We start from the raw sequence: 23,840 nt of genomic DNA on the forward strand, positions 1-23,840 counted from the left end.
TTGAAACTTTTCTAAGCATAAATATTTGGGAATAAGCCACGGAAAGTAAAACTTGGCTGCACAGCTCTGTACTCAAAAAGTTCTCAGTCTCTAGTCCCATGCGTCCTATCTCCAATTACTTCCATATGGAAAATATTCAGTTAACATTCAGGTCATGCATACCTCTTTTAAAAAGGCATTACAGTAAGCAAAATATCACAGCAAACAACCCAAATTACTTAATCAAGTTTCCAAGTGTAAATGAATTATTTTACAAAAGAGAAATTTGTATATGCACTCCAAGTTTATCATTTTCTGCTCCTTTTATTCTTTTCCTTAGAGTAGAATGATATCTACTCATTACATTATCAATATTAGGATATATTATATTATTGGTGGAAACTCCCCAGCCCCACAGCAGCCCATAACATATGACTTCAGAGCAAAGTTAGAATGAATATCCCTTTTCTATAAACAAGGATACAGATATAAACATAATCTCAATATAGATACCTTCCATCATGCAATATCATTAAGACCCAACCAAAAAGGTTCACTTTTATTTAATCTATTTACTAAAACACAGCCATGTGGTATCTAAAAATGATCTGCTTTACAATATGCAATACAACTACATTTTGTTTTGTACATAAAAAAGAAACTGTCATATGTCACTTAGACATATTATTGAAATATTAAATAAACTTGTGGCAATAAATATTAGATGCCAAGTAACTATCAAGGAAGTAGATATGAATTACAATATTTTTTCAGGAAAGGACAGCAGATTATGCAGGTGGTTTCTATTTTTTTGTCTATTTTGCAAATTCTGGTTAATGTGTTTCTTTACCTATTTAAAATATATGTAACAAACAACATAACCAAGCAATTCTACATTTTATAATTATCAAGGATCATTATGTCTTTTTTAAAATCTTTGTAATAGTATCAGTTTTATTTATGACTCCACATTTAGCATACAGGAAACAACCTTAGATATAGTAGGCACTCAATATTTATTGAATACAATTATTTAACTTTTCTAAGCTTCAGTTTCATCAAAGTAAAACAGGCATAGTAATACCTACATGTTACAACGGCTTAAGAACAAATCAGATAATAAGTACACACAATAGGTGCTAAAATGTTAGCCTGAACCCTTGTTTCAGTAAATACAAATAATTATTGCTATCAGTGAATAGAAAATATTGAATAGAAAATATTGAGAAAAGTGAATAGAAAATATTGAGAAAATAGAAAATAGAAAATATTGAGAAAAGGCATCTGAGACAAGGGTAGATCAGATCACTGGCTACTAAAGAACAGAAAAGGAGGACGTAAAGTACGCAGGATCAAAGATGGCAGTCCCAGGAAGGCAACAGTTCTGGGAGACAGTAAAATAATTTGGATTGGGTACCCCTTAGACGCCTGGTGGTGAAGGGAAAAGAAGGAAGCAAAGGGTAGAAATTAAGTACTCTGAAAGAACAAAAAAGAATTTCAAAAACTGTACAATATACCTACCCCTTCCCCCTCACAGACCAAAACAACAAAAAACAAAAAACTTGTAGATTAAAGAAATTATACTGCACCATACCAACAAAAATGCGATTTCGTGAACTGAAAACCTTATAAACTAAGCAAATCCCTCACCCCATCTACATAGAAGTTGTAATGCTGAGCCATGAAATGAACAGAAATAGCAGACAACACTAATTTTAAAAGCTACTGTAAGAACACAGACATTCCAAGTCCAAACACTCCAGCTAATGAAAATTCTCACCAAAGGAAAAAAAATCCACAAACAGAAAACTGTAAAATAATATTCCAAAATGAATCTGTAACAGACTTTTACATATTTTTTAAAAATCTTGAACCAAAAATCAAAAACAGAAATGGTCAAAACACAAGATATGAAACAAGAACTGAGCATGCTCAGGAAGGGGGGGGGGGATTGAGAAAAAGACAAATCACTTTTAAAATATGTAATAAAGGGACTTCCCTGGTGGTCCAGTGGTTAAGACTCCATGCTTTCAATGCAGGGGGTGTGGGTTTGATTCCTAGTCGGGGAACTAAGATCTCACCCACATGCTGCACTAAGATCCCACACTCTGGCAGGGCCAAAAAAAAAGTAATGAAAAGGAAGGTTGGGGCTTCCCTGGTGGCGCAGTGGTTGAGAGTCCACCTGCTGAAGCAGGGGACACGGGTTCGTGCCTCGGTCCTGGAAGATCCCACATGCCACAGAGCGGCTGGGCCCGAGGCTGCTAATCCTGCGCGTCTGGAGCCTGTGCTCCGCAACGGGAGAGGCCACTACAGTGAGAGGCCCGCGTACCCCCAAAAAAAAAAAAAAAAAGTAAGGTTGGATTCAAGTAAAAATATAAAGGAAAATAAGGAACAAGAAAATGTCAGCCAAGAGAATAAAACTATAGAAGAAAAAAATGATTGGAGAAAAACATTATTAACATATACCTTTAAAGAAGTTATATGTATAACTGAAAACTCTGAAGAATAAAAAGCAAAATAAAGGAATAAATATTTAAAACTATAATTTATAGAGTATTTCCAAAACAAATATGTATTTGTATGTTGTGGTGGGCAGGAGGAAGTACAAGATACATTAATTCTGGCAACAACCTACTATACACTTGGAAAAACCCAGAATAATAAACTCCAAAATATAGCCTAGTAAAACTTCAAAAGGAAGTAAGGAAAAAAATCTTTGGGTCCTCCAGACAAAAAACACTAAGCCTCTTACACAGGACTGAAGGTAAGGCTGGCATCAGATTTCTGAAGAGCAACAGTCAAAGTGAGGTAACAGTGTAGCATCTTTTTCTAGAAACCCAAGGAATGAAAGTGTAAACTAAGGATTTTATATCCAGTCATGTATCCTTATTACTACAAAGTCTATTACAGAAATAAACATGCAAGAACTCTGGGACTATACTATTCATAGCCCATTCTGAGCAATCTACAAAAGAATGAGATTCATCCCATTAAAAAAAGACAGCAAAAACTTTGGCAAAAACTTTACTAAACAGTGGGATAAACATTGACTATATTTAATTTTAGATATATTACTAAAACAAAGATATGGACAAAGACAGAAGAATAGTACTCAAATATTATATTCTCTGACAAATTATCATGCAATTTTTTTAATGTGAAGAAAACAAGTAAAAAACAGAAGAATCAGCTCATTGGAGTTGAATAGGTAATAAGTGAATGTCAGAGGATATTCATTTAATGCAAACAAAGCAATTATCAGCAGTCTAAGCCTTTGCCTAAAGGGACCCTAATGATATTATAAAAGGTATTACTATAAAGTTAGCCATTAAAACAAAAACATCAACCTTCCTAAATAAGAAAATAATCTTCAAAAAGAGTAGAAAAACAGCCCATAGAGAAGAAAAAAAGTAAGTACATCATAAAACAGCAGTAAGTGCAATGTATCAATTAGAAGAAACACTGTCATATCAAGATATATAAATAGGCTTAACTCTCCTATTAAAAGGAAAAAGTTTCAAACTGCTTATTTGAAGAGAAAACAGTATTTACAAAAACAACAAAAAAGAAAACATATTTAGGATTAAACATAAATGTGTAAAACCTCTAAAAGGAAAACTTTAGAACACTTCTGAAAGATACAAACCAAAGTAAACAAATGAAAAAACATCCCCTATTCTTTTGGAAAGTATGACTTAGCCTCATAAAGATACTGATTTCCCCAAGTTAATGAATAACATTATTCAAATAAAAACACCAACAACTGTTTTCCTAGAGCTCAAAAAGCTGATGTTCAACTTCACTCATAGAGAATATGTATATATAGCACATTCTTGTTTATATAAAATAAGAATATGAATAAAGATACAAACAGAAATGCATGAACACATAATATGCCTATTTTTATAAAAGGACACATAAGGATAAACAAGAAACTAATGAAATTGGTAACCTACAGAGAGTGAAAATAGAAAACAGGGAAGAAGAAGGGAGTAAGACTTGAGAATGCCTTTTTACATAGTTTTGACTTTTAGCCATTTTACTGTTTTACTAGTCTCAAATTTTTTAAAAAATTAAATCAATAATGGGGGCGCTAAAACTGAACAGAAGCAAAAACAAATGAACCTAGTGTTTATCAAACTGGTGGCATAAAAATATATCACTAATTAAAATAATTTATGAGCATAGTACTCTGATGCATACCTTCATTGGGATATATTACATGAACAAAATGCACAGAAATCTTCAACTTTCTTTACTTACTGGGTTTATTGTTGGCAGTAGTATTGGTGTGGTAATTCCAATATTACATCATGTATATTTATAGGTCAGAGAAAATTAATATATGTGTATTGATGCTACTGTTAACCAATATCCTCACTGTGGGAGAAGAGAGATCCAAATATGAAACAGGAGAAGAGAAGGACCCTGGGGTACTCGACTGGAATCACAAATATTAGTAGTTTTTTTAAGTATAACTCCTTGTTCTCTGTCCAATGAAAAGAACCCCTAGAAGCAATGACGACCAGTAATACAGAACACATTCAGAGCTCATGAGGTAGCTTTTAAGTACCCAACAAGAGGAACGGGGATTCCTGGAGAAATAGCTGTTTCCAGGTCTAGGGGCAGTGAAAGCATAAGGTAATAAGAATGGAACATTTTGTTGTGCCAGAAAGTAAAGAAGTGATCTAAAATAATGGTACATATCAAAGAGACATAAAAACCAGACTGAATGAGTTCCCACTGCTGAATTTTAACATTTTGAGCCTTCAAAAGAAATGTAACAATAATGGATCTTAGCCCACTGAATAAAAAAAGAATCCATGAAACTCTGCCAGCTAATAAATGTGGGAAGAATAATAAACTAGAAAATCATCATGTTTCAAGCATCAATATAATCAACGGTTCAGGCAAAAATCAACAAAGGATACTAAAATCATTAGGTCAAAGGTTATTGAGAAACAATATTAATTCAGCCTGAAGGCATAGATTAATTACCAAAGGGAAAAATACCTTTGTAATACCTTTACAACAGAGACATTTGGCAGCACCAGCTAAACCAAACAATCTAGCTTAACATCACAAATAATGGAACAAACATAATAATACAAAGGGTAAAATAAGCAAACTTTAAGTACATACATATATCAACATGTATAAATCTCGAACACTGAGTGAAAAAAAGCATGTTACAAATGTATGTAAACAATATGATACTACTTAATTTACATTTTAAAACCAAATCAATACTATTTATCTTTTTATATAAATGTGTGCATAAAAGTATAAAAAACTTAAAAGATACCTTGAGATTAGTAATTACCTCTTGGAAGCAAAAGAATGAGATTAGAAATCTTCAGCCATATTTTAATTTATTTTAAAAGTTCTGAAACAATTATAGCAAAATATTAATATCTGTTAATTTGGTCAGTATGGATACATGAGCACTTTATATTCGTCCCTGTAATTTTTATATTTTTAAATATTCCATCATTTAGAAATTTAAAATTTTAAATGAATTGCTGCTATACAAAAACCTTAATTCTGTTATACACCTATATAATACTTAGTTCTGTAATTCCTGGTATTTAAAACTACTGATTTGAAGAACTTTAATTTAGAAGCAGGCCCCCAGTGTCTCCTTCTGCTTTAATCTCTGATGTAAATTAACAGAAGCAAATCAGCCCTTTCAAAATGATTCTAAAAAGCAAAATGCATTTCATTTACCTAAATAAAAAACAACTTGGAAGGTACACCATCTGAGTGGCATTACACCATCTCTAAAGTTTGATACTTCCTGTATCTCATATTGCTCTTAATATGTATCACCATTTGGAGAACTGAAAGTTTATCCATTCTAATAATTCAGGTTTTTTTCAATCATTTTGACCTAATTTTACATAACCATCCTATTAAAGTTATAACTTTAAATACCAATTAATAAGTCTATAAAAAATCTACTACTGTTGTAAAAATGGTGCACAAAAAGATTCTGAAAACTCAAATTTTAAGTGATTTGATCATAAGTTAGTTCTTCATCACATTCCTTATAATGCTTTAATCTATTTGTAAAAACTTTCTATTTTCTGCTTAAGAGAAGGTCAACGGCTTTCACTTCACTACTCCAACATAATCATGAATTGAAATAAGAACTCTTAGCTCTTTGGACCGACAAAGCTACCAGTATGCCTAAGCCAATAAAGCGATTCCTTCATTAATGCTGCTAATAAAGCAACCTTTTGTTAGTCTATGAAACATCAGAAACCTCAGAGACTCTAACTTTGCAATTTTTCCCTGTTTTTGCCATACGAACTTGAAAGTTCTCTTACATGCCATTTGCTTTAACAACTAAAACATGATCATTCTAGAAATCTGACCTTCCACTCCAGGTAATTTAATAACATATTAGTTCCAACTTCAGAAAGCTGTTCCTAGATGAAACTACTTATATTTTATTTAATTACTCTCTTCTGTTTTCCCATGGAGCCAAGTTGTGTAGAAATCTGTGCCATCTTCTCATAAACAACTAAAGGAACAACACCTATAACAGTCTCAAAATGAAGAACAAAAATGTTCATTTACCCAATCAGCATTAATCAATCAACTACAGTAAGCAAGGCATGGAAGATACTGCAAAGATTAATACACAATCCTTGCCCTCGAGCAATTCATTTTAAGGAGCAAGACAGGCATCTAAAAAAATTACTATAAGGTAGCTTATAATAGTATTAACTACTAAATATAATAGCATGAAGGATATCATTAACTGAGCTTAAACAAGATAAGTCTTTAATGAGGAGATTCTTGAAGCTAAATAAAGGAAAGTATACCTTAGGCTTAGTGAATAACATATACAAAAACAGATACATGAAACACCACAATAAACTCAGACATTTTTAATTAATTTAGCAAGGTTAGAATGTATCATATGTGTAGGGAGTTAGAAGGAAATGTCTGTCAGTCCTTGAAAGGCCATGTTTTTATTGCTCTAGAATTTGGACTTTATTCTATGCAATGGGTAGTCATTAAAAGATTATAAGATATATAAGACTATAAGATATATGGTGTTCAGGTTTGTTGTCTTAGAAAGTTTACTCCTGAGATATGTGAACCCCCAAAAGCTTCTATTTTCAGTAACTTCAGAATACATAATGCTTTGGGGCATGCAGGGTACCCCAGGAATACATGAATGCTAGATTTTCAAATATGATTCATGCTCAGTATAATTATATATCTATTATGTACTGCTAATTTAACGTTAGCATTTTCTAAACTAATTGCTAATCAAAGAGAACTATCAATGAATAAATAAAATACTGGTTCTAATAATAATCAGGCATTTTAAACCCCTTCAAAGTATTAGAAAAACATCAGTTTTCATATATTGTAAAGTCATATTATTGGTCAATTTTATGAGTTTCAGTTAAAGTCAACAGATTGCATTTAGAATCTATAAATTAAGTCACAAAATTCAGTTCACTGTAATCCTTAGTGCAAACATCCAAGGTACTGTCTGCCTAGCACCCTTGCCTTCCTCCAAGCACCATCTCTTTTCCCTAACTCCCCACCTTTCAGACACATCCCAACAGCTACCTTGGGAACTCAGTGTTCTTACATGACCCTGGACTACAGTGAATTAGTCCAACTTGACCAAGCCATACCAGTGAGTCTATTAATGCTTGGGGCTCAAAAATTAATCAGATCCTCTTTAGCGGCTGATGTGCTAAGATAAAAAATTCAGACTGGCTCTTTCTGCAGGTTTCCCACAATGTGGAAAAGCCAGTCTACACTGAAAAACATGAAGGAAAAAAGTTTATTTAATATACGATTCTGTTTATATTGTGTATGTTTGAAATTCTCCACATAAAAAGTTTTTTTACCTGAAAGTTCTGAAGACACATAAACAGTAAAACCTTACCAATATAAATCTCTTCCCTGTGAACCACACCCTGATTCCATGTCCCATCCCCCACCAACCACTATCCTGAATCACTCTTCACTTTTAAACATTCTCCAAATATCAGTCTAAATGTCACTTCCTTAGGGGAAGGTCTTTCCTGACTCAAAACACTCACTAGGTTGTGTCCCTATTATGTGCTTTCATGGCTTTTATCACAGCTGTGATTAATTTGTTTCAGTACTTCATAACAATCTCTCCAGTAGACTTACTGCTTCCATGAATTCAAGGAAGTCTCTGTTCAATTCTTAGCTGACTACTAAGCTAACTGAGCAAAGACTTCAGTGGCTTCACAACAAAGAACTCAGACTTTACAAAACTAGTTGAGAAAGATCACTTAAAAAAAAAAAAAGTAACAACAAAAGCAAGTCTTGAGAGGGAGAAGAAACTGATTTCCAGAGTTGCCACACTATATAATTTAAAGTGTCCAGTTTCCAACAAAAAATTACAACACATGCAAAGAAACTTCAAAGTATGGCTCATGCACAGAGAAAAAAATGCAGTCAAAAGAAACTATCCCTGTGGAAGCCCTGACACTGGACTTACTAGACAAAGACTTTCAATCAGCTATTTTCAACATGTTCAACGAACTAAAGGAAAGCATGCCAAAAGAACTAAAGGTCAGATAATAGTATCTCAACAAATGAAGAATATCGATAAGGAGAAAGACATTTTTTAAAGAACCAAATAAAAATTCTGGAATTAAAAAGTACAACAGCTAAAATGAAAAACTCACTGGAGGGGTTCAACAGCAGAATTCAGCAGGTAGAAGAAATAATCAGCAAATCTGAAGACAAGTCAATTGAAATTAACCTGTCTGAGGAACAGAAAAGAAAAAAGAATGAAGAAACAGGAATTGATTCTCAGAGAACCTCTGGGACACGATCAAGCTTACCAACATATACAAAATGGAAATTCCAGAAGGAAAGGAGAAAAGGAGGCAATAAGAATATTACAAGAAATAGCAGCCAAAAACTTCCAAAATTTGATTTAACAAGCTAATCTAATGTATAAGAGATCCTGAATAAGATCAACAACAAATTTATCATCAGAAACCAAGGAGGTCAGAATGCCAAAAGAAAGACTGTCAACCAAGAATATCCAGCAAAATTATCTTTCAAAAATGAAAGAGAGATTAAGAAATTCCTAGATAAACAAAAACAGTGAATTCATCACTAGCAGACCTGCCTTACAAGAAGTACTAAAAGAAATCATTCAGGTTGAAATGAAAAGTAATGGTTCTCTTCATTTCTTCATGTGAATGAAAGTTGTGTCTTTTCATGTCAACCTGAAGTGACAGAACAGATATCTACAGAACATGTCACCCCAAAGCAGCAGAATATACATTCTTCCAAGAATTCTACGTATGTTAGGCCAAAAAACAGGTCTCAAAAATTTCAGAGAATGAACTCATATAAAGTATCTTCTCCAATCACAAGAGAATGAAAAGAAAAATCAATGGCTACAATAACATGCTACAATATGGATGAACCTTGAAATCATTATGCCAAATGAAATAAGCCAGTCACAAAAGGACAAACATATGGTTCCACTTATATGTGGTACCTTGAATAGTCAAATTCATAGAGACAGAGAGGAGAATAAAGGGTATCAGGGACTATGGGGAGGGGAAGATGGAGAACTTTATTTAATGGGTAGAGAGCTTTTTTAGTGAGTTTCTGTTTGAGACAATGAAAAAGTTCTAGAAATGGATAGTGATGACAGCTGCATAACACTGTGAATTTACTTAATGCCACTGAATTGTATACTTAAAGATGGTGAAAATGGTTTCTATTTTATGTATATTTTACCACAGTAAAAAAAAAAAAAAAAAAAAAAAAAAAAGGAAAAGGTTTTATTAGGTTCCCTAGAACCCAAAAAGTAGTAAGTATCTAACATTTACTAAGTATCAGTCACTATACATACCACCTCATATGATCCCCACGACAATGCTTCCAGGTACTATTAATATCTGTTTTAATGATAGGGAAACTGAAGCACAAAGCAGTTAAGTCATTTAGTCAATGTCACACAGTTAGGAAATAATGGAACCGGGACTCAAACCCTGGCGGTCTGAGTCTTCCAGAGACAGCAAAAGTTTATAAAACAAAAAACAATCATAGCAGAAATTTAACTACTGTGTTAAACTGCCTAAGTATTCCTTGTAAATATAAAATGGCAAAAATCAAAATACAATCCTTCCCCTTCAATACTTTTAATGTCTATTTGCATTAATGATAATGTTTAATGGTACAATTATAAGCAAAGCATTTTTATTAATCTCTATTATTTATTAGTTCATACTGTCATTTGGCAGTAAGTCATATCAAAGTTTAAAATATATAGTATCAGTATAAAAAATAAGAAAACAACAAGCCCTTAAAGATCATTATCCCTGATAAACACCAAAACTAATAACCAAAGGAGGAAGCACATTAGAGAAGAGAAAAAGAAAAGGTATTTAGAAATAATCTTTGTAAACAGGAAAGGGGTCTTTCACTCACATGGCTTCCAAGACAATATAATAAAGCTCACGGGGCTTCCCTGGTGGCGCAGTGGTTAGGAACTGGCCTGCCAACGCAGGGGACACGGGTTCGAGCCCTGGTCTGGGAGGATCTCACATGCCGTGGAGCAACTAAGCCCATGCGCCACAACTGCTGAGCCTGAACTCTGGAGCCTGCGAGCCACAACTACTGAGCCCACGTGCCATAACTACTGAAGCCCATGTGCCCACAGCCCGTGCTCCGCAACAAGAGAAGCCACCGCAATGAGGAGCCCACGCGCTGCAACCAAGAGTAGACCCTGCTCGCTGCAACTAGAGAAAACCCGTGCAGCAACAAAGACCCAATGCAGCCAAAAATAAATAAAATAAATAAACTTATAAAAATAAATAATAATAAAGCTCAGGAGCATTTGGGAACCAAGTGGCAGTCCTTTTGGACATGGTTTCAATCTAAGGACACAGTATTATTGCTCCTTTTTTATCTGATGCCAATAAAATCAGAAAGAATTACTACCTATCAATCATTCTCTCACATTCATAACTTTTTATAACACATGACCCATCAATCTAAGTATGCAATAATAGAACAGCTCTCCAATTTTTAAGATATCTTCATTGAAATAAAGAAAAAAAACTACACCAACACAGTCATTTAATAAATTTATTATGCTACGCACTAAGACGGCAAAAATAAATATACTCTGCCCTCTGAAAACTTAGTCTACTGGAGAGATTAATAATATGGAGTACTCAAATAAATCACAACTGTGATAAAAGCCATGAAAGCACATAACAGGGGCACTTAACCTAGTGAGTGTTTTGAATCAGGAAAGACCTTCCCCCAAGGAAGCGACATTTAGAGTGAGATTTGGAAATGTTTAAGAGAGAAGAGGGATTCAGGATAGTGGTTGGTGGGAGATGGGACATGGAATCAGGGTGTGGTTCACAGTTAAGAGAATTATACTGGTAAGGTTTTATTTATTAAGATGGTGGTGAGAACATGGGGCTGTTTGTGTCTTTGTAACTTTCAGATTAAAAAAAAACTTCTTATGTGGAAAATTTCAAACATACACAAAATAAACAGAATAGCATAATAAATTCCTATATACTCATTACCCAACTTCAGCAACCATCAACATCCTGCCATTCTTGTTTCATCTATACCCTCCACATCCTGCCACCAACTTGACTGCTGTTTTTATATTTTTAGGTAAAATTTACATATATTGAAATATACACTTCTTAACTATACAACTTAACTATACAACTATACAACTCTTGACAAGCAGATAAACTCGGGTAACCCACATCTCTATTAGATACTAAACGTGTTCATCACTTCAGGAACCTCCCGTCTGCCTCTTCCCAGTGGAGCGCCAGCACTCCCCACAACCAAAAGAACTGAACCATGTTCAATTCTTTTGAACAATTTTGAGTTCAATTTTTTTCTTTAACCACAGATTAGCTTTGCCTGTTCTAGATTCTAATATAAATAGAGTCATGCCATATTGTGCCCAGCATCTTCCACTGTGTTTGTGACATTCATCCACCTTATTTGCATGCATGTTCCTTTCTATTACTGACTAGCATTCCAAGGTATGAATATACCAAAACCTTTTAATCCATTATCCTGTTGATGATATTTGGGTTTTTCCAGTTATTAACTATAATGAATAAATCTACTACAAAAATTCTTGAAAAAGGCTTTTTGTGGACGTATGTTTTCATTTCTCTTGGGAAAACACCCAGGAGCAGAATTGCTGGATTCAAAAGTAGATGTATGCTTAAACTGATAAATGGCAAATGGTTTTCCGAAGTGGCTCTCCCATTTTATACCCATGCCAGCAACTTATGAGAGTTCTGGGTATCTAACCGGAAAATTTGTTGTTACAGTCTTTTTTAATTTAGCCCTTCTAGTTGGTTTTAAGTGGCCACCTCATGGTTTCAACTTGCATTTCCTTAATGACTAATGTTTATATTATAACTTTGATATATTTTAAAAATTGGGAATTTTTTAAATGAAGGTGAGGAGTGTACTGACATAGAAAATAACAAGAGCAAACGCTCTGGAGTAAAAGATATATCACATTTGGATAAAGAGGCCAGCAATGGCTATAGCAAGGAACAGACTAGTTAAATCACATGGAAATTATCATGAGTTCAGATTCAGACTTTTTGTTTGAGGTGCCTCTGGGATAGCTAAGTAGAGTTATAAAATAGGTCTGGAACTTAGATAAGGAAGGGCTAAAGCAACAAACACGTAAATCACTTCATTAGTGAAAATCAAAATGGTGAGACTGCCTGGGGAGAAAGAACAAAAAAGCAAGAGAAACCAGCCAGGACCAAACCTCATGAAATTACAATTTTTAATAACCAAGCAGAAGAGAAGCTTATTTTAAAAAAAGGCGTAAGAGTAATAGACCCAAAAGGTTTGAAGGAGTTGTCAACAATGCCAAAAGCTTCCAGGAGGTTGTTCTAACCTGAATTGTGTTCCTTAAAATCCAAATATAGAAGCTCTAACTTCCAGTACCTCAGAACATAACTGCATTTGGGAACAGGCCTTTAAAGAGGTGATTCTGTCATCACCTAGGTCCTAATCCAATCTGTGACTTGTCCTTATAAGAGGAAATGCAGAGACACCAAGGAAAAACCATGTGAGAAAGACACAGCAAGAAGGTGGCCATTTACAAGCCAATGAGAGATGTCTTAGAGGAAGCCAAACTTCTAGACACCTTGACTTTGGACTTCTAGCCTCCAGAATTGGGAGAAAATAAATTTTTGTTGCTTAAGCCACCCAGTCTGTGGTATTTCGTTGTGGCAACCCTAGCAAACTAACACAAGGGTCAAGTAAGAGCCAGTCTAAAAATATCCACTTAATTTATTAACACAGAGGTCACTGGTATCATTAGCAAATACTATTTGGTGGAGTAAATAAATTGAAGAGGTGAGTCAAAGGTGAGAAATGGAAACAAACTTAAGCAATGATTTCAAGCATCTGGCTAGGAAAGAGAACAAAAAGATCAGTAACGTTAGTACCTATGAAGACATATAGTTTTGGTTATTTAAATATTGAGAACTGGGTATGTTTAAACACTGATGAGAAGAATCCAGTGTAAGGAAAGAAACTGAATATACAAAAGAAGGAGGAGATAATTAACAGTGTAAGGTACCCAAGAGGGAGGGAAGGAAACGGAGAGAGCCTTAGACAAAAAGCAGTGTTGCCTGTATTTTAACATAAAAGAAGAAGAAAAAATAGTAAAGATAGTGGGCAACTACGGGTACTTCTATTTCACTGTAAAGTAATAGGAAAAGCATTCTGGAGGAGGAGAAGGGCCATAGTGGAGGAAGTGTGAGGAGAGTGGAAGACTGAAACAGTTACAGTGATGACGAGACCAGCTGACAAGAGTAATGCAACAGATTTCCAAGAAGTAGTACGGCCTACTTATGGTTGAAGATCACAAATTATTTTAATTAATTTTTATTGAAGCATAGTTGAAAACAGAATATTATATAACAGGTATACAACAGTGATTCACAATTTTTAAGGTTATACTCCATTTATAGTTATTATAAAATATTGAATATATTCCCGGTATAGCTTATTTTACACATAATAAAACACATCCTTGTAGCTTATTTATTTTATACATAATAGCTTGTATCTCCTAATCCTCTACCCCATCTTGCCCCTCCCTGCTTTTCTCTCCCCACTGGGAACCACTAGTTTATTCTCCATATCTGTGAATGCACTTTTTTTTTGTTGTATTCACTAGTTTATTTTTTAGATTCCACATATAAGTGATATCATACAGTATTTGTCTTCCTCTGTCTGGCCTAGCATAATACCCTCCCCAAGTCCATCCACGATGTTGCAAATGGCAAAATTTTCATTCTTTTCTATGGCTGAGTAATATTCCATTGTGTGTGTGTGTGTGTGTGTGTGTGCGTGTGTGTGTATACACACACACATACACCACATCTTCTTTATCCATTCATCTGTTGATGGACACTTAGGTTGCTTCCATATCTTGGCAACTGTAAATAATGCTGCGATGAACACTGGGGTGCATGTATCTTTTCGAATTAGTGTTTTCATTTTTTTTCAGATATATACCCAGGAGTGAAATTGCTGGGTCATATGGTAGTTCTATGTCTAGTTTTTGAGATACCTCCATACTGCTTTCCACAGTAGCTGCACCAATTTACATTCTCACAGTGTATGAGGGTTCCCTTTTCTCCACATCCTCACCAACATTTGTTATTTGTGCTCTTTTTGATGACAGTCATTCTGACAGGTGTGAGATGATATCTCATTGTGGTTTAAATTATCATGAATTTATAATGAAAGAACTACGTCCTTTCAGATGATTTTGACTGCAGTATTCATGTGCTTTACAAAGGGAGGAAGCAGATAATTCTGAATTGGGATTTTGCCAAAGAATTGGGAGAAATACATGCAAGTAAAAGAAATTTAGGATATGAACAAGAAGTAGACAACAGACTCTTAGTTAACAAGAGATATGAAAAATGGAAAAGTATGATGATTGGAAAAATGAGAGGCCAAAAGACGAAGTATAAATGAACTGGTAGAACACTTATAATGGCTAATCAGCAGTTATATAGCTAATCAAACAACCCTAAGGGATACAAAGTGCTTATTAATGATTTACTAGATGTAACAGTTATTAATATAATAATTCCCATGAGATTGAGGAATAGGGTAGACTGGAGGAGAAAGTCACTGGATTTGGTGAGGTCAGGGAAATGAGACTCAGAATGTTGGTGCATCATTCATACAGATGCTGAAATCATCCAGAATCACTGTAGGACCTGGAATGTACAAGGAGATAGGAGCAATGAGCCATTGTCTTAGAGAAATAAGCAGAATCTACCAGGAAGGCAGTAGGTGGCAGCTAAAAGGAGGCTAAGAACAATAATTGACACTGTTTTAAAGCTTTATATGTATTAATTTACTTAATTCCTTCAATAACCTATAAGGAAAAAATGATACTACTACTACTACTACAACAGATGAAGAAACAAACTCAGAGAAGTTTTAAGAGATTTAACAAAGGTTGTTCTCTTAAACCACTATGCAATATGATACTGCAATACATCAAAAACCAAGGTGACAGCAGTACAGACCACAAAGAATCCCCAGAGTGAAATTTCAATTACAGAAATGTATAAAGCATAGGCTATCCTTTAGTCCCAACAATATATCAGATTAGATCACATGAAAAGCCTTCCCACAAAAACTTCATCCAGAAAGGATAAATCAAAATCATTCATTTAAATAAATCTTTTAGCTACCATGAAAGAAAAATCTTTAAGTGCCGGTAATACAGGAAAAACTAACAAGATTACAAATTGGCAGTGCTTCTGCCCTAGGATGGGTTACTAGTCTTAACCTATATATTTGCCCTTTAATTCATATGCAGGGATTGCAGATGAGAATTTTGGCCCTTGGTGAGAGACTTTAGAACTCAGATCCCCCTTCCTCTTCTGTACATTAACACTCATATAGACCCAGGGAGGGCTGCAATTTTAGTAAGGGACCCTGAACATCTCAATAAGACAAGTAAAATAAAGAGGCTTAAGCCTAGAGAGCAACAAAAACATCACTATTCCCTGATTATATCAGCAAGGTTGCTGAATACAAAACCAATACACAAATAGCAATTTGTTTCCCACATTAATTGGTTACTGGTGGTTACTAGTATGTAACCACCATTTACAAAACGTACTTTTATAAAAATGTATCATTCACAACAAAAATCATAAAAAACCTAAGAATAAGTCTAATAGAACACTTTCATGAAAACAATACAACTGTATTGAAAAATATTAGAGAATACCTAAATAGAGATGTATACCACAGTCATCCAATAAGATGACAATTATCCCGACTGTAAACCAGTAAATTCAAAGAAATTCCAATCACAACCCCAAACAGGGTTTGGGGTTTGTTTTTTTTTTTGGATTTTCTTTGAGGTGGGGTGAAATTTGACAAACTGACCTAAAATTCATTAAGAGAGAGAAGATACTTTATCAGACATCAAGACATATCAAAACGGCTGTAATTAACACAGTATGATAGTGACATGAAAGTAGACAAATCAAATACTTTTAAACAAAGTTAAAAACAATCCAGACTAGAAAGATATTTGCAATGCGTATTACCAAAAACATTAATATCCAGATTATAAAAAGAATTGCCACAAATCAATAAAAGCCAACGCCTAAGAGGAAAGAAAAAAAAATTGCAAAGGACACTGAGAAAAGATTCACAGACTAGGAGACCAAAATGCAAAGACATTCTACTCTACTAAAAATCAAAGTAATGAAATGAAAACTATGAAATTCCATTTCTTATCTTTCAGAGAGGCAAAAATTAGGAGCTAGATAAAATAAAATGTCGTTAAGATGTGGAAAAACATGCTGGTGGCTACAAAGTAGTACCTCCACTTTGGACTGGACTTGGCTTTACCTGGTAAGATAAAGTGGCACCTATACCCTGTGATTAAGCAATTCTACTGCTGGGTGTCTAGTCTAGATAAATTTACACAGTGACTAGGTATCTATGTACAAGTCTATTCATTACAATACTATTTGCCAAAAGGTAGAACCTAGTTATCTCTCAGTATAAAACTGGGTTTCATTCAACATGGAATACCAAACAGCAGTTAAAAAGAATGAACTAAACCTACATGTGAAAGAACAGGGGAATGGTGCACCAGGACTTCAGGATAATGGGTACCTCTGAAGGAGGGAAGAAAGGATGAGGAGGGGAGAATTTTAAAAGAAGAGAAAAAGCAAATGAAAAAAGTTAACATGTGCTTGATCTTGAGGCGAGGCACAAGTATTTGTTATATTACTTCCTGTACGTTTTTGTATGTTTGAATTATTTCATTTTAAGAGATTTAAAACAGTAAGCTCATTGATTATGAACAGCAATTCCAGAGGGTACAATGCAAGTAACTAGAAAGTAAGAGAGAAATACATGGAAGGCTTCTGTCAAGGCAAAAACTTACAAAACATTTTGAAGATGGTAATTTAAAAGATATGGCCACCTAGTGATGAAAACAGGGACGAGAGGCAAGTCTCAGACTTCCTGAGGAAGATGAAATTGGGCCTCGTGGCCAGACAATTTTGTCTCACTAGGACCAAGATAGAGTCTAATCAGTTTATCATCTCAGCTCACTTGACCTGGCATCATTGTGATTCTCAAGCAACTCTAATCAACACATGTTATAAAAGTGACCGTGCTGGACCTTGAATCCAACAGGTGCTAGGCATTCTGCTAGATAATGCAAGGGACAGAAAGAGGTATACTACCAGTTCTCAGGAAGCTTATCCCTTAGTGTGAGAGCTAAGATGCATACAGAAAGAAAAAAACTAGCACTTAACGCCTAAACAAGTGCCACTGGAATTCAGAGGAAGGAAAGAATCCATCAGGCTGCTGTGATGTAAAAGAAAGGTTTCACCACAGCAGTGGAACTCATGCTGAGCGGTGAAGGACAGGAAGCAATTCACAAGGTACAAAAATTGGCATTCTAGGTAGAAAAAAAAATGGTACACCTCCAGGGAGGAAAAATAGAGTGCAAGTGCTTGGTAATTTTTGGATCTTAGTTAGAAAAATAAAATACTTTGACAATAAACAAAGTCTTTACAATCAGTAGATCAATCAGGGTTTCTACCTACAAACAACAGAACCTATCTCCCGTAGTTTCACCAGAAAAGGAATTCATTAAAACACATTAGATGATACACAGAATTCCCTGCAAAGAAGCAAAGAATCAGCTTGGGGGTATAACAGCCAGAAAAATACCTAAGTATCCTCACCAATTAATTATTCCCAGTCTTTGAGCCCTTGGTGCCATGAAAGTAGAGCCTCAGACTGTAAGGCTCACCAGAACGTCTGGCCACACTAAAAGCTCAACGTCTCAGCACCCAACATCCACGTTAAGAAGCAATCCAAGCACGAGCTGCTACCCTGCAATTCTCTCTTCTGAATTCATGTATTCCACAGATGCATCTGATCAACAGAATCTAGGTCATGTGCCCATGTCCTAGCTGCAAGGGATGTTAGGAAACTGAGTTCTGCCTTCTGTAGCACTCCTAACATACCAATTTATCCAACAGTGGGAGGTTATTTGAAATAAGACCAAATACAGACCAAGTCTTGGCTAATGAACAACATGCACATTTATTCCAAACTTCAAGCGCCAAACAAGATTCTCAAGCCTGACAGATTATAACCAAGCCTTGTACAAACAAAACTCTCTGTTCCTCAAAGGGCGATGAGAACCAGTCTCATCAGTTATCGTGCACAGCTCCAATATCAGAACCTCTGGGTCGTGTCCCCCGCCCTCCTGGTTTCTTCTATAACCTATGGACAAAACTGCAACGGAGGTGGGAATGGAAAAACAAATGAAAATATTTTTTAAATGCATAAACACTGAGAGAAGGAAAACTTAATAGGTTCTAGAGACCTGACCTGGGTCTAGGAACCGTGTGAAGAACTACAACTCACTCTTCAGACCTTCCCTTGTGAAACCTAAAACTTTTGGTTATACAGATATAGTAGGACCTTAATGGTCCGCCCATCTACTTTAGATCTAGAGATCCCATGATCATTTAACCACAGCCAAAAAGAAGCATTCAGGTCGCTGCATCTGTCATCATCATGCGGGTCATGCTACCTTATGGAAATGATGCCCACCTTGCCTGTGAAATTTAGAGGCACCCTAGACTCCCACCATCTGAAATCAGAAAGACAATTTCAATGGAATTAAATTAAATTAAATGCAGGTAGGTCTCCTACCTACAGACAATAGCAATTATTGCTATTTGTCCTCAACGTATTCCACATTACCTTGGTGAGTAAAGTGTCTTCTGGACCTCTTAGTGGATAATAGTGGAGACAGAATAAAAGAGGTGGGTGAATGGGCACAATGAAAAATCCACTCCATCAGTCCTCTGACCCTTAATCTTTTGACTTCTTCCTCTACATTATACCATGAGTTCATAGGCATTCAAGTTCATTAGTATAGGCCAATGTTGAGATCAGTCAAAGAAACAAACAATTACCTCTCTTAGCTGCTTGAGCTGGAATAATGAATTGAGAATCTCTGGTAATTGCACCATGCCAATACTCTGAGCCAAATGTAAAAGCATGTTTCCCTCTCATCATCAGAACCCACGTCTACACATACTCCTGAAATTTTTTCTGATATGTTAGCAAAAAATTTTAAGTTGATATATAATCCCTTCTTCTCATTTTGACTATCCAAAAGTACAGCATGCTACAATCTGACTCCAGTTACAGATCTGGAAACAATGAGAATTATGGGAAGGGCTATGAGGAAACTGGCTTCCCCCTGAACGGTAACTTTCATAAGCAAGATTGTTACAAGTCTTCAAAGAAGACAGGGAAAGATGACTTCTGACAGCAAGAGAGACTTTATGGTGTTTAGAGACTTGACTTGCCTTGTGTTCATAATTCCCTAAATAAAGAAAATGTATTCAAAAGATTATTAGCAGCCATAAATATGGCATATGTCCAATAAAAAGAGGAGCATATATTTTACATTGCTGCTCCATCTCCCCAAATTTTATTAAAATTCAACAAAATAAGATTTTTCTATTTTATTTTGTTATGTATTTACTATTTATTGTTACAACTTCTACATACTAAGATGAGGCAGCATTATGGTACTCAAATTCAAGAGCAACTGAATTTATGCCTCTAGAGGGCAGCATTTCTCATAGGATAGACAGGTTTGACAAATAAAAGAGTTCCATTGTCCAAGAAGTTTAAGAAACACAGGATAAACAAGCTTTAGCAAGTTTCTTTCTTGTAAGATGTCCCAGAGTCTTTAATATATCACTGTGCATTGTGAATCTTCAATAGGCCATTATTATGGTATATAGTATTTCTTCAAACTTAATCACAGAAAGCATTCTTCAAGGACCATCGCTAGTGACTACTTCTACAGAACAAATTTTGGAAACAATCTAGTGGACAAATTCTATTAAGACAAGTTTCATTTCCCTTTTTATTCACAGACTTGCTCCTCTGATTTTTAAAACAGGTCTTTAGACATCCCCCTGTATTCACAGATCATAACTGAGAATGAATAAACATTGTCATTCCTTTATTTTGGGAAAATCAGAAACTTTGGAGAACTTACTGCTTGTTCAGAAGACAACAGCAAAAAAATAAAAAAAGAAAAGAAAAAGAAAAAAGAACAAAAAAGAAAGAAAGAAAAGAACGAAAAGAACAAAAAGAAAGAAAGAAAGATAGAAAGAAAAGAAAGGAAAGAAAAGAAAAAAGGTTGGTGCTATAACTAGTTGAGATACGGCCCCTCCTAATTTAAGAACCACAAAGGAGTTGAGGGATACTTAATAAAACATTTTCATATTTAACCAAACTCAGAATATTAAATACTTAAGCTCCATTAACAATCTTTCCACAGTCCATGTCAACTGAAATTAAATTTCATAATTTAAAGATCTGTTGTGAACCTGATGAGACCCCTATAGATGTCTACAGATAAAATGTTAATTTTTTGTGAGAGAGCACTTAAAAAAAATAACTCCCCTAATTTTGTTGTTGCTTGGTCTTTCACCAAAGTGATGAAATAGTTTTCAGAATATAGACATGTTCCCACTCTCCAAGTACTCCTACAGAACACTTGGAGGATAAAAGGCGGGCGGGCCATGACTTCATATATAATACACGTGTCCAAGTATTTTATTACTAAATATCCTTTAACTCATAAACAATGTTTGAAATGTTTTTAATTTTTCATGACTATGAGGCATGCCACAAAGAAAATGCAAATACAGGCATGTCTCAGAGATATTGCAGGCTTGGTTCCAGACCACCGCAGTAAAGTGAACATCACGATAAAGTGAGTCTCACGAATTTACGGGGTTCCCAGTACAAAGTCATGTTTACACTATACTATAGTCTATTAAGAGTGCAACAGCATTATGTCTAAAACAACAATGTACATACCGTAATCAAAAAATACTTTATTGCTGGACTTCCGTGGTGGCACAGTGGTTAAGAATCCGCCTGCCAGTGCAGGGGACACAGGTTCGAGCCCTGGTCCAGGAAGATCCCACATGCTGTGGAGCAACTAAGCCCATGCGCCACAACTACTGAGCCTGTGCTCTAGAGCCTGCAAGCCACAACTACTGAGCCTGCACTCTAGAGACTGCGAGCCACAACTACTGAGCCCACGTGCCACAACCACTGAAGCCCGCCTGCCCATAGCCTATGCTCTGCAACAAGAGAAGCCACTGCAACGAGAAGCCCGCACACCTCAGCGAAGCGTAGCCCCTGCTCACCACCAACTAGAGAAAGCCCATGCTCAGCAACAAAGACCCAATGCAGCCAAAAATAAATAAATGCATAAATAAATTTTTTAAAAAATACTTCATTGCTAAAAAATGCTAACCATCATCTGAGCCTACAGTGAGTTGTAATCTTGTTGCTGGTGGAAGCACTTGCCTCCGTGTTGGTGGCTGCTGACTGAATCAGGATGGTAGCTGCTGAAGGCTGGAGCGGCTATGGCCATTTCTTAAAGCAGTGAAGTTTGCCACATTGACTGACTCTTCCTTTCACAAATGATTTCTCTGTAGCATGTGGTGCTGTTTAATAGCACTTTACCCACAGTAGAACTTCTTTCAAAACTGGAGTCAGTCCTCTCAAATCCTACTGCTGCTTTATCAACTAAGTTTATGTAATATTCTAAATCCTTTGTTGTTATTTCAACAATCTTCACAGCAGGAGTAGATTCCATCTCAAGAAATCACTTTCTTTGCTCATCCATAAGGAGCAAACTCTTCGTTCAAGTTTTATCATGAGATGGCAGCAATTCAGTCACATCTTCAGGCTCCACTTCAAATTCTAGTTCTCTCGCTATTTCTGTAGCAAGAGAAATCTGTAGCTCCTTCCTCCACTGAAGGCTTGAACCCCCTTAAAAAAGTCATCCATGAAGGTTAGAATCAACTTCTTTCAAACTCCTGTTAATGCTGATATTTTGACCTCTTCCCATGAATCACAAATGTTCTTAATGGCATTTAAAATTGTGAATCATTTCCAGAAGGTTTTCACTTTACTTTGCCCAGATTCACCTGAGGAATCACTATCTATGACAGCTTTAGCCTTACAAAATGCATTTCTTAAATAATAAGACTTGAAAGTTGTAATTACTCCTTGGTCCATGGGCTGCGGAATGGATGTTGTTGGCAGGCACAGAAACATTAATCTTGTTGTACATTTCTATCAGAGCTCTTGGGTGACCAGGTGCATTGTCAATGAGCAATAATATTTTGAAAGGAATCTTTTTTTCTGAGCAGCAGGTCTCAACAGTGGATTTAAAATATTCAGTAAACCATGTAGTAAACAGATGTGCTGTCATCTAGGTTTTGTTGTTCCATCTACAGAGCACAGTAGAGCAGACTGAACATAATTCTTAAGGGCCTGATGATTTTTCAGAATAGTAAGTAAGTATTGGTTTCAACTGAAACTCACCAGCTACATTAGGCCCTAATAAGAGAGTCAGCCTGACTCTCTTGAAGCTTTCTGAAGCCAGACATTGACTTCTCCTCTCTAGCTATGAAAGTCCTAGATGGCATCTTCCAATATGTCTGTTTCATCAACACTGAAAATGTGTTGTTTAGTGTAGTCACCATCATTAATCATCTTAGCTAGATCTTGAGGATAACTTGCTGCAGCTCCTACATCAGCACTTGCTGCTTCACCTTGCACTTTTATGGAGACAGCTTCTTTCCTTAAACCTCATGAACCAACCTCTGCTACCTTCACACTTTTCTTCTGCAGCTTTCTCACCTCTCTCAGCTTTCAGGGAACTGAAGAGAGTTAGGGCCTTGCTCTGAATTAGGCTTTGGCTTAAGAGAATATTGTGGCTGGTTTGATGTTCTATCCAGACCACTAAAATTTTCTCCATATCAGCAATAAGGTTGTTTTGCTTTCTTATCATTTGTGTATTCACTGGAGTAGCACTTTTAATTTCCTTCAAACACTTTTCCTTTGCTCACAACTTGGCGCACTGGCAAAAGAGGCCTAGTTTTCAGCCTATCTCAGCTTCAGCATGTCTTCCTTACTATGCTTAATTGTTTCTAGTTTTCAATTTAAAGTGAGAGACATGCAACTCTTCCTTTCACTTAAACACTGGGGCCATTGTAGGGTTATTAATTGGCCTGATTTCAATATTGTTGTGTCCCAGGAAACAGGGAGGCCTGAGAAGAGGGAGAGAGACGGGGGAATGACCAGTTGATGGAACAGTCAGAACACACTGCGTTTATCAATTAAGTTTGCCATCTTACATGGGTGTGGTTTGTGGTGCCCCAAAACAATGACAA

At 35.7% G+C, this 23,840-nt stretch overlaps 1 protein-coding gene across 4 annotated transcripts in view; it reads right to left on the reverse strand.

The window, feature by feature from the left end:
- The window catches only part of FBXW7 (F-box and WD repeat domain containing 7), a 207,254-nt gene that overhangs the window by 154,518 nt on the left and 28,896 nt on the right, over nt 1–23,840 (reverse strand). The window lies entirely within an intron of this gene.

The sequence above is a fragment of the Aethalodelphis obliquidens genome, unplaced genomic scaffold (genome assembly GCF_003676395.1).
Source record: "Aethalodelphis obliquidens isolate GAN/ISIS:26980383/991018 unplaced genomic scaffold, ASM367639v1 scaffold17, whole genome shotgun sequence".
Taxonomy (NCBI): domain Eukaryota; kingdom Metazoa; phylum Chordata; class Mammalia; order Artiodactyla; family Delphinidae; genus Aethalodelphis; species Aethalodelphis obliquidens.